The sequence below is a fragment of the Cervus canadensis genome, chromosome 12 (genome assembly GCF_019320065.1).
Source record: "Cervus canadensis isolate Bull #8, Minnesota chromosome 12, ASM1932006v1, whole genome shotgun sequence".
Lineage (NCBI taxonomy): Eukaryota > Metazoa > Chordata > Mammalia > Artiodactyla > Cervidae > Cervus > Cervus canadensis.
Genome location: NC_057397.1, coordinates 3841459 through 3853971, shown reverse-complemented (window position 1 = coordinate 3853971; position 12513 = coordinate 3841459). Strand labels below are relative to the sequence as shown.

The window sequence follows — 12513 nt, the reverse complement described above, 5'->3', positions numbered from 1 at the left end:
TCCTTTAGAAATTCTGTAGACGTTCTTGAGAGTAAATTTATCACCACCGCCCCACCCTACCGCCCAGCAGTATATAACCTAGAAATTTTCAGTTTTCTCTGTAGTGAAGAAATGTGTGTATAAACTTTGTCTCTCGCCTCTCAACCACCCCCCACCCCAGCTTCCTGTTCTCCACCCTGAGTGATGTCACAGCTCCTAGTCAGAACTGTCCTCTAAAAACTTTTGCAGGACTTCAAACTACTGAGCCTTTTGACAGCATTCACTGTTGGTTATGTATTTGTCTTAGTTTATTGAGTGTGTTTTCCAGCGTATTCTCAGGTCATCACTCGCCTCTTCCTCATGCGCATGTCGATGCCTTGTGAGCAGATGCGCTGGATCTATTTTTTGGGTTTCCCCACAGAGCTGAAGAATACAGGGCTTTTCTCACAGCCGACATTCAGTGCAAATTACGGATAATGTATAATTTTACAACAGCTCTTTCTCCGAGTTTTGAAAATTTGCTTTCTTACCTCTATTTGTCTTTTAGATACTGAGAAACAATTGTGTTTTATTGAAACCTTTCTCTTCAGTAAAGCTTTAGTATTTTTATCATGTATTAATATTAAACTGCTGAACATGTTACTGTGTGGGGCTCAGTGCATAATTAAACCAAAAGGTAAAGCCCTTGGTAACTTTTTACATGCGCATGTTCCTTGATTGGATCATAAGCTTTCTGAGGGGGAGGGCATCATATCCTTAAAATTTTCTGTTTTCCTGGCCATCAGCACCAAGTAGGACACCTTGCATGCACAGGGCTCCACCAACGATTTTGTTTTGCTGCAGAGGCTACTGTCTCCTTTTACCTTTCTGCAGAGGAGCAGGTGACAGTTTGGGTCATCGTGTAGCTGCCCAGATGTATTCCTGCAGCAGCCCTACTTCTTAGACACTTCTTCGCCGGAGTGCTAGTTCACAAGACTGACATGGCCAGCGTGGAGGGGGGAAGGAGGGTGGTGAGCTGCTTCAGACACAGGTGGCTCTGCAACTTGAAGTATAATTTTCAAGCTTGATGATGCACATGCAGCAAGTGTCCCTTCCTGCTGAACTCTTAATAAAGCTGGTTTGTTGTGTACTCCTTGACCCTCCGATGTAGGCCTCAGAGTCCAGATAGCAGCAAACGGATGGGGCCATTTGGGCTCTGAGAGCCCGAGGCATGTCCCTTCGAAGGGTAGAACAAGTCCTCTGCTAACAGGGTTCTGTTAGACAAGGTGACAGTGTTTCCTATGAAAAGTTGTGTTACAGCCTTGAGGTTCAGTAAGATGGATAGAAACTGCCCAATTTAATAATTTGCCTGGCTAGATTTGAGAGACTTGTTAAAATGATAGCCCAGATCTGTGCTCAAAGGATGTGTGTCCTGCACAAAGCTGTCACGCTCTGCCCAACCCAGCCCCTCACCCCTGGCTGCAGGATTAATGTACAATCTGTGTTATGTAACGTTTATTCCATGTTATTCTGCCCTGATGAGGTGAATCAGAGGCCATGTCAGCTTTAATTCTGGATGCCCTTGCCTCAGTGTACTGGAATACCACCTGATAGTCATCTGCAGATAACTTCTATATGTTTTAATTTGGAAGAATCACAGACTTCCCAAATGACCTTCCAGTGTAGCAATTGACTGTATAGGACAAATGCTTTAAAATGTTTGAGCATTAGTGTTTGCTAATAAACCTATAACAGCTTGTCTCCCTACATTTTAACTTAGTATTGAGAAAGAAGTGTGTGGTCTTTATTGACAGGTCCTAGAAAGCTCAGAAATTCTTTCCTCAGAAGATATTTTGATTGAAAGTAAAACATTTTTAGTTGCTGAGTAGTATTCTGAAAATGACAGGCTTTTTTTCCTTAGCATTTGCTTTGAGATTTCTAAGGGGTTACTTTTTAAAAGCAAAACTACAAAATTGTGTCTGCAAGTTCATTTCCAGTTAGACACATTTGTGTGCAGATATTCTCTGTTAAAAGCACACTTCGACAGGTCCTCATTGGTCTTGGTGCCGGAGTCCCGTTTACTCTGACTGGCTCCTTCCATTCCTCTGGATAAATCTTTATTCATTGAGTGAATGTACCTCTATTAGCGGTACATATTCAGGGGAAAAAAAGTTTCAAGTTTGAGTCCGAACTTAATCACCTTTCAAAGTGATGCTGTTTCCGGTTGTCTCCGCCAGTTTCCCCAGCCTGCTTCCTCATAGGTGGACAGTGTGGTGGGTATTTTGATGTTGTGTGGATTTTTGGTTTGGGTTTTTGTTTTTGTTTTTCATTCTGTAGCATGTTACAAACTTCCTAACAGTTTGATGTTCACTGCTATCTTTGCTCGGGCTCTCCAGCCTGTCTGGTAAAACCGTTTAATGCGTTGGTTTTCAAATAATAGCAGGTATCAGAATCACTTGGGAGAGATTGTTAATTAAAATACGGATTGCCGGGCCTTGTGAGACTTCCTTTCAGTAGGTCTGCGGTGGCGCTTGCTTCTCCTAAATGCCTAGGCGCTGCCAGTGCTGCCGTCCTCAGTCTAGGCTTTCAGGACCATGGAGCTCATCTCCCACTCGTCTTCCTGGTCAGTGGTGGTGGTTGTTCAGTCATGTCCGACTCTTTGTGACCCCACCAGGCTTCTCTCTGTCCACGGCATTTCCCAGGCAAGAAGGCTGGAGTGGATTACCCTTTCCTTCACCAAGGGATCTTCCCGACCCAGGGATCGAACTCTTATCTCTTGTGTCTCCTGCACTGACAGGTGGTTCTTCACCACTGAGCCACCTGGTAACCCCTCCCTGTTCAGTATCCAGGCCCAATTAGCAACTGAAGAGAAATACACATACAGTCCCTAACTTAAAAACATGTAGTAATCCAAAAATTTGTTTTGAAAAAGATTTGTTGGAAACCTGAGACCCACTTTTCTCCCAGAGAAAGCATCATATTCATTGTCTAGCCCACAAAACCTGTTTGAATATATTTGCAAAGAAAAGCAGAAGGGAAAAAAATAGGGTTGCAGTGGAATACTTGAAGCAAAAAAAACTGTATATTTGTAGAGAGAGAAAAAAAGTGTGTTTAATCTTGAGAACTTGAGAATTTAATCAGAACTCCTGATTTAATCTTGAATCAGGAAAAGTGGCCTGAAGAGACAGGAGGTTCCCAGAGGTCCCGGAAGGCCTGCGAGATTCCAGAGATGATTTTAGAGTTTGCAGGCAATAGTTCTGTTATTTAATGTTACTTCCAAGTTTGAGGATTTTTCTCTTCTTCGAGGCAAGTGTATTGATTGGGCTGCTTAGAGTGCTTCCTAGAGGTATCAGTGGCAATATTTTCTTAATCAGAGAAATCCAGAGAGACGGCGGATTCCTGGGAGGTGACTTAGCAACACTTGGGCAGGAGGAGTAGGAGGCAGGTCAGAGGGTGGGAGACATGTTCGGGAGGTGAACATCCTGAGTCAGGAGTGTGGGGAGGAAATGGGCAGAGGCTGGGGGCAGGGAGGCTGCCGCGGAGACCTGAGCTCCTCACAGGTGTTCTGCTAACTTTGTCTTCGACACAAAACAGGAATCTCCTTCCTGAGGAAGAATGGGTGCCCGATGTGCCATCCTGGCCATCAGGCAGCTTGCTGTAAATGCAGGTTGGCTTGTTTGGAAGGGAAGGCTGTAAACCCAGCCACATTTACGTCTGGAACATTCATGAGATGTCTGCTTATATCGCCACCAGTTACGAGAAGAACATCACTTGTGCCTTTTCCCCTGGATTCTAAACCTTGTCTCAGAAATACCTCTGATTGGACTTTTGCCTCATTCATGTCAATCTTTATACCTCCTGTTCTTTTTTCAACAGGTTCTACAAAGTTATCTTTTTTAAAAAATCATGTAAATTACTCATCATATATACCTTAATTTAAATTTGAGTCTCAAGGAAAGGACCGGTAAAGGATTGTGTAAGTCCTGCTTTAAACCAAGTTTTCAGTTCATGTAAACATCCTACACTCAGCTGTAACACATGAGTCGGCTGGGAGATGGATGTTTACTTCAGCTGACTTGGACTGTCAACCATTAACACGGATAGAGGATTTGGCAAAATAATGCACAGAGGCTTGATTTTTTTTTTTTTCTTTTAATGTAATTACCCTAAACTTTCACTACTGTCATATCCTTGCAGTTGTGCTGTTGTGTCTCTAACAAGACGTGAGGCTCGGGGATTGGGCAAAGGGGCGTCCTCACTCGGGTGGCGGCGGCCGGCCATGTGGAGCCCGCAGTGTGCTCCGACAGGCGGGGGCTCTGACATCAGACCCCCGGAGCCGCCCGGGCTGTTCGCTGTGTGATCTGGAGGAGGGAAAGGTACTGCTTCACACCTCGGTGCTTTTCTCATCCGCAAAACAGGTATGGTATCCACTTCACGGGGTCGTTGTGAGGACTGACCTCTGTGAGGAGTGCAGAGTGGTTCATTAGTCAGTGCCTGTCACGTTAAGTCCTGAGAAATGCCCACATGCTGGCTGTGGTTCCGCCGGCTATAATGCCTCATAATAGTACATGGTCTGTTTTAGGCGTTCAGTGAACAATTGCTATTCTGTTTAAAGTAGATCAAACTCATTTTTATTTTAGCAATAAAGACGATACCAGCTTTCCGATTTAATGGAAATAGTTTGAAATCACTGTGATTTAGTGGTAGGGTTTTGAAGCCCAGCTTCTTAAACTCATATCCTGGTACTACCACATATTAGGTGTGTTACTTTGAGAAAACTATTTCTCCATTTCCTCAATCTGCTAAATTGGGATTATAACAGTACCTCCCTAATAGAATTGTTATGAGACTAAATGGGTTAACGTAATAGTTAATAGCAGTCAAGCGTTATATAATTATTCCTGGTACACACTAAGCTCCTGATAAGTGGTAGCTATTATTATTATTATTTCAAAAACATGTTTGTCGTACTTTTTTTTCAGAGCATAGTTGTGCCAAACATTTATAGATAATTTAAAGATAAGCTAACACCTGATAATTAGTCCTATATATATATTGTTTAAATGGTACTCTCATATTTCATGCTCTTATTGAAAACACTCTACTTAAAATTAACTTTCTATAACTTTGTTTTTCAGCCCCGTGAAACCACTTCTGCTTTTCATTTTTTGATGACACATCCACATTCCATACAGGTGAAAACAAAGCAAACGACAGCCACACAGTCAGAAGTGCTGAAGAGGAACATGCTATTTTAGTAGTTTGGCAAGTATGCATAAACTCACCTGTGCCTACATTCAGAATTAGAGTTCACATTTGATGCAGGTACTCAGGAAGATGTCTATGTTTATGAAAAAGTCACAGTTAAATAAAAATGTGAAGTCCAAGTCCAGGCAGGGAGACTTGTTCTTGAACAAGTGAGTGCTGTCTTTCTAATTATATTCTATTTGTTCAGTAAACTAAAGGTTTTTTTTTTTTTTTTAATTAAGTGGGAGTTATTCTGTTATGTACTTGGATGTAAAACATATTTCAGTGAGTTTCACATTTTCATTTGAAACTTGTCAAATGCTTAAGTTATTTAATAATTTATAATACTTAAAGAGAAATATCACAGTGCATTATGGAAGCATCATATAACCTAAGGGTAGTTTTATGAAATGTGTTTTTTCATGTTTCAGATTAAGCATATTTGAAGGTTCCCCATCAATTTACCTTTGAAGCTCAGTGAATAAAATATAAAATTTTTCTTTCATATTCTCCAATATGAAAAAGCATTTAGTATATCATGTGGCTTAGGCTTCCAAATGCCTTGTAGGTTAAATACCTAATTTATAGTTTTTTAATTTATTGCTTTTTTCATTTGTTTAATAGTCCTGTGTTTATATCTTTATATTACATACTTTTCTGATTATATAGTAGTATCATTTGGGCTATCAGCTTTGTCTCACTTCAGCACTTAGAAAAAGCTCTACGTGAAAGTTGAGTTGTAGTTGAGTCAAAAAAATTTTTTTCACTTTATCTTGTTTTAGTTAATACTATAAAGCCTTCTGTTACACTGAGCTGTCTCCCACCTTTTAGATAATACATGCCTTGATTTCTTTAAAAACTGTCCATTTGTTAGAATTTTTTCTGATGAACATGTGCTTACAAGTTTTAAATGTTACAGAATCTGAGTGAATGTTAAAATGTTCCCATTTTCCTGCATTATTTTCCAGTTGTCATTTTTCATTTAATTGATTGATAGAAAACATAATATAGTTGGATTTTTTATATTTGATATGTTCTGAAATTAAACTCCAGCTATTTTCTATCAAGTTTGAAGATTTTGATATCTCGCCTTGTGGTTATTTGCTATGCATTTGGCTTAAATTATTTAGCTTCTTCCTGTTTCATTACATCTTTCTCATCTCATCAGTTCCCAATAGTAAGATTTCATGCTTCCAAACAAATGTCTCCTATAGTTCAGTAGTTGAAAACTGTCACTTATAATAGGGAATCTGATACACCTGAGTTTGCCTTTTAGTTTTATTTGTTTCAGCTTTTTTTAAAAAGCAGTTCTACCTTTTGATAAAGATAAAGTGTTATTCAGTGGAAAGTATTATGTACAATTATAATAAGCAGTTAAATGATCTCTCTTCATTGTTAATGGCTTGATATTGAGGATTGTTTTTAAACTAAAGAGATGATAGTATCACATTGTGACTTTTTCTGGCTTTCAATGAAAGGTGGGATTTTCTTTGTTTTGTTTTTAACTTTTAAGTTACCAGTGCATTATGAAACCAATAGCAGTTTCACTTTTAGGATTTTTATATCTATATAAAGTAGGATTATTTATTAATATTAGCACTAACTTCCTTTAACTTTATGGAAGAGAACCTGTCCTGAGGATGTTTGTATAATTTTATGCATATTATTCCTGTGAGGCTGAGTAAAACTGTTCCATCAATTAAAATCTTAGCAGTAGAACCTGTTCATCTACTTAGCTTTCTTTCTTGGGATTAACCAGAAGCAATTATAACTGGCTTTTAAAAGTTCCAAACTTTTCCTTGCTTATTTCAAAGTGATTCTTTAGAACTGTTAAGCTATATGGTCAGTGTTTGTTCTGCTGTCTGAAGCGACTTACATACAGGATTGGGGCTATTTGTTTTGTTTTTTAAAAGTAGTTTGAAAAAATTTCTTTGCTACTTGTTCTTCATGCAACTTTTGTAGGAGTTCAAATTCCCTGGAAAAATAAGGGTTTTGTAAGATTTCTTTGACTGAAGAAGTATAAAGGTTGCTAAAGGTATATAGTTGTCTTAATATTGACATAAATTTTCCTTATTCTATAGGTATCTGTGAAAATTATTGTTTTAGGTATCCTATTTATATGTAAAAATCATTGTTTAAAATTTTGTAGTAACATAGTCAGTAGCACAAAAAGATAGCATATTAATCAGAATACTGGGTTATTTCAAGTAAAGGTATGACTTTGAATGAGAAACAGGGTTTGGGAAATAGGTACTGGGAAATCCTGCATTCTGTATTATTTAGACTAAACGTGAAGAGTGTATAAAAATATTCTCTTCACAGTCACATACCACTGCCCTTCTTTTTCTTACACTCTGCAGTATTAATAATGGTGATCCTTCCAAGCTCTTGTGTTTTTACACAATATATGTGGGATTTATTATACCATGAAATCATACCATATCTTGTACTTTTTTCCATGCTTTGGAAAACTTTCCATATCTGTGTCTCACGTATTTTTTTTTAGTTCCATATATAAATATACCAGATTCCCTACTGGTGGATGCAAAGGTTGCTCCAGTGTTTCACTGTTGTTGTAGGCTGTCCTGCAAAATACAGAGTATTTTGATGCATTTTTTTTTGTGATTATTTCTGCAAGACCATTAGTAAAGGTACAATTGCTGTGTCAAGGAACACATCTATTTGAAATACTTATGGGTACTGCAGAATTATTCTCCCAGGAGTCTGTGCCAGGTTATCCTTTGGCTGGCAGTCTAAGAGAGTGCCTGTTCCCTCACATGCTTGCCCCCAGGGCATTACCATTCTTGTTCATTTTTTGCTGATCTGATGGCTGCAAAAAAGTCTGTTTTCATTCCCTTGTCTAAGAGCAAAGTTAATATCTTTCACATTTCTGTTGGTTTTCTTTCTTTCATTTTTATTTGTTTGATTGTTCATCCCCTTAGCCCATATTTCTTTTGATTTGTTAATTTGTTCTCATTGTTTTCTAGGAATGCTATATATTTTGGATTGGGTTACTATATGTGTTGCAAGTACTTCCTCCTAATCTGTCATGTGTTTTTTAAAACTTTATTTTAAACCATTATGTAATCTTTGGTAACTTCTGGGTTTTGTTGTCTTAGGAAGGCCCGTTCTATCCTCAGTATTATAAATGCATTATGCTGGATACATTATCCTTTAATCTTTTGAAACTGTATTTCATCAAAGCTAAGAAATACCGTCATTGATTACATGACCCAGTATTTTATATACTGAGATAGAGGGAACCAAATCTTGAGGAATGCACAGAGTATTTTGTAATCATTTCAAATTTTATTTATAGTTATGTAAAGATTTCTTCTAAGGCATTTATTCTGATCAATTTTGTTTAAACTCTTATAAAAAGGAACTTCTGTTCTGTCAGTTCTTTATCTTTGCATCAGCAATCCTCAGACCTCGGGTGTTCCCCTCAATTTGTCCCTCATTTTAATACAGCTTTCATTATTACTGTCTGAGTATTCATCAGACAGTAATAATGTATATGGAACACCTTTTATGATACAAGTACTTTATTAGATACTTTTATAATGTTCTCATCTAACCCTTGCAGCAGCCCTTTAAGATAAGAGTTATTAGTGTTCTTTACAGTTGAGGAAACTGGGACTCAGAAAAGTTAAGTTGCTTATGATCACAAACCGTTAAAGTGGTGAAGATTCCTGAGCTCAGAGCAAGCGCCCTGGGTACCATAGGTAAGTGGTTCAGAGATGAGGCTGTGGGTCTGAGACGTTTGTAGAGATTGGAAAACTAAGTACATGGGAGATTGACCCTCAGGTATACAGTCAGCCTAGAATGGAGCACGTAAAGTGTGTGATTAAATGTATGATTCTAATTTTCATACCTTTCAGAACCAGTGCCTCCAGATAAAGGTTCACTTTTGCCCTTCTCTTATTAATAAGCTTGCTGATACTCTGGCTTTTGTCAGTTTTTAATTGTTATAGTTCTCGAATCAATAGGATTTATAACTGGATCTTCCCTTTAATGTGGGAGGTAAATGCAGCGGTACCAGAAATGTTGCGTAACCACTCTCTCCATCTGTATGTTAAACCTAAACCAGAACAGGAGATGAGGACTGCACACTGGCATGAGCAAAGTCATTGCGTTTGAATCACAGTCAGTCTCAGTAGTCATCCTGCTTGAACCGTTAGAGTATATTTTTAAAACTGCATACATAATAAGAATGGCAGAGTTTTCTTATGACCCTAAGGAAGTTATTTAAGCTTTTTATTTCCACACAAGCATTTAAAGTTTTCGTTTCAAACTGAACAAACAGAATGAACAGTCCGGACTGTTTGCTTGTGTATAAAAAATGGTTGAACAGATCGCAGGCATCTCGGACAGGGCAGGTAGAAGAGTCCCGGGCTCACGTTAGGAACACTAACTCAAGTGCCTAGAAAACCTGCTGTTGCCACGCCGTACAGGGATTTGTAGCTATAAGGGCTGGAGGCAAAGCTCTGGGTAGACAGAGTGCAGGTCTCTTCTCAAGTTTCGTGGCTATCTGGGATTGTAATCCAGATAGTCTTGTGGTTATTCCTGTGTGTAACAGGTTGAGTGTGTGAGCAGCAGTGTTCATAAAAGTTGGCAAACCTGTTTAGCTTGTTTCTCAGCCTTTACAGATCACTGCTTATGAAACACTGGTATTTACAGTAAATATCTTCTTTTAGATGTAGGCCAGCCCCATCCAACCGTGTGTCCTTCAAGAGCTTTGCCCTTTGGTAAGTTGGCACGTGGTTTGAGGTGGCCTTTGGTGATGGAGTGTCTAAAGGGAAAAGCTAAAGGGAAAGGCAGGAAGAAAGTAACATTTCCAGGAAAACGTGATCATACTGTGGATGGACGAGCCCTCGAGAGGATAAAGGATTATCTCTGTCTGTGTTATGTGACCTTTGGCTAATTCCTGCAGCATCCTGACTTCATAGCCTTTTGTGTAAATGAGAACATTTGGATGTGTACACCCCTTTATCCCTCTGACTCCATCCGGTGATCTGTTTTACTGTGCATTCGTGTATGTCACTAGCTCACAGTGTTAATATTTAGTAGACTGAGTCCTGGATGAAACCACCTGAATTCATCTGTAAACAAGGTTACCTGTCTCCAAAATTGTAGCAGTAATTTAATTAGATAATCCAGATAGTCCCTTAGCACAGTATCTGGCCCATACTAAGCCCTCAGGAAATAACTTGCTCTTCAAAACTCTGTTCAAACGTCTCAATATTACCTGAATCTTGGACCTCCCAGGTAAAAGGGAGGGCGAGTTCTTCTCGTTGTGCCATAAATGTGCCTTCTGCTGTCTTCTCGTTCAGCACCATGTTATGGGCGCTAGCAGTGCTGTTCAGCACCGGTGCTAAAACCATCACCAGTTTATCTACGTGTCTAGTGCTCCACTTAGACTGTGAGCCCCTTGAGGACAGAAACAAGCTTGTTTGTCTTCATAAATTCAGTGTCTGGCATGATAAATTTTGTTGGAGGAAAAAAAGTTTATTCCTGTTCTTAAATAAGGTCCCCTCCTCTCTCAGAAGAAGATAATGTTGGAACAAAGGTGTCCAGTAGAAATATTCTCAAAAATCCTGGGCATGGGGACTTCTCTGGTGGTCCAAGGGTTAAGACTCCATGCTTCCAGTGCAGGGGGCTTGGGTTCGATCCCTGCTCAGGGAATTAAGAGTTCCCATGCCGTGACTAAAGTTCTCACATGCTGCTACTAAGACCCAGCACAGCAAAATTAAAAAAAAAAAATGTTGGGCGTATTCTCCAAACACCTTTCTTTCTTTTCTTTTTTTTTTTTAAGTTATTTAATTGCCACTGTACTCCCAAGGATTCAATCAGGTTTTTTACTTTGCTTCTTCACAGTGTTTTCCTTATTTAAAAAACTAAAGTAAGAAAATGACTGCCTGATGGAGAATAAAGACGTCACAATGGCAGCACAAAAGAGTTGCTCCTGGAATCAAGGCCCTGGGTTCATGTTACAGCATCTGCTACTTTCTCGCCATATGACAGTGATCGAATTATTGTATCTGTCTGACTCTACAAAGTGGGCATGCTTCCTGGGACTTCTAACGGTAGAAATACAGACTCCAGGATGTGAAGGGCTAGAGTCCTCTGGTGGTGCTCTGGTCTCGCAAGTCTTCTCTAAGTTCTTATAACTTAATAGGAGGTGATATTCATGTAGTGCCAGCACTGGACCTGCTTGCTAGAACACACTCAGTTACCTCCTGAGTGGAGTTAGTTCAACTCATACCATACCCTTGAAATTTGAGGGAGGGGGGAGCCTGTTTATTTTATCTAATACACAATTTTTTATTGTTAAAGGTATTTAAATTAATTGTACCCTCGGTTCCATGTTGAAAAACAGAACTAAGATGTAAGTGGTGACCAAGTGATTATACTTCCATCATGCCAGTGTTGTAGGGAAGAATGAACAGCAAAGGCATACCTGAGAATTAAGTTTTTCGATTAAAGGTTAATATTTTCTCAACAAACATATGGGTCTCTCCTTCATCCTGTAACTTACAGTTAAGTTTGGTAACTTGAGACACACACAAAGCATTAAAGCCAACTAGGTCTTCATTGATTGCATGTTCCTTAGAAAAGATGGCAGTGTAGGGAAAGTTATTCTTAGTACTACTGGTACAAATAAAGCTATTAGGTGCCTTTCAGCATAGTGGATATGGTATCTGAACCTTTGTCACCTATGAAATTTTTGTCCAAGTCACTTCCCAGTTGCCGTTGTTTTAAAGGAACCCCTCAAAATCCCCCACTGGTAAATTCTCTGTTCCCTGTTTTACTGGTTTTGAACCTCATACCGTTTTACTAAATAAACATTTTCTCCCAACTCTTCAGTTTTTGTTTTCTTCATTTGTTCTGCTTTTCAAAGTGCATCAGTGAGTGAGTGAATTTTACTGCAGTGTAATAGAAAACTGCCGAACTCTGGCTTAAGATGCTGGTTTACGGTTCTACCCTTTTACGTAGTTTGTTTCCAGGAATCTCCGTGGAAGGGCCAACTGAACTAAGATAACCATCCCATAACTCCAAACGCAGATGTCAAATAAAACATAACCTGTACACAGCCAACAGCAAAAGGAAGGAAAGGAAGTCCCAGCTGCCGGAAGTGAGAGAGCAGAGCAGTACACGGAGGAACTGGAAGAGACACTGACCTTCAGGATCGTCATCTTGGCTGAGAACCTCGCCCTTGACTGTGGGGCTTTTACAGCGAGACAGAGCCTGACAGTTCCGGGGACGGGGCCCGAGCCCCCTGCTGGCGCTGCAGCCTCAGGGAGCCGG

The 12513-nt window shown here is 39.5% G+C and overlaps 1 long non-coding RNA gene across 1 annotated transcript in view; it reads left to right on the top strand.

The window, feature by feature from the left end:
* Positions 1 to 12071, top strand: part of LOC122451037 — a 38994-nt gene extending 26923 nt beyond the window's left edge. Inside the window, exon 2 of the long non-coding RNA XR_006272292.1 lies at positions 4156 to 12071. This is a non-coding gene — a long non-coding RNA (uncharacterized LOC122451037). The remainder of the gene's footprint in view (positions 1 to 4155) is intronic.
* The last annotated feature ends 442 nt before the right edge of the window (positions 12072 to 12513 follow it).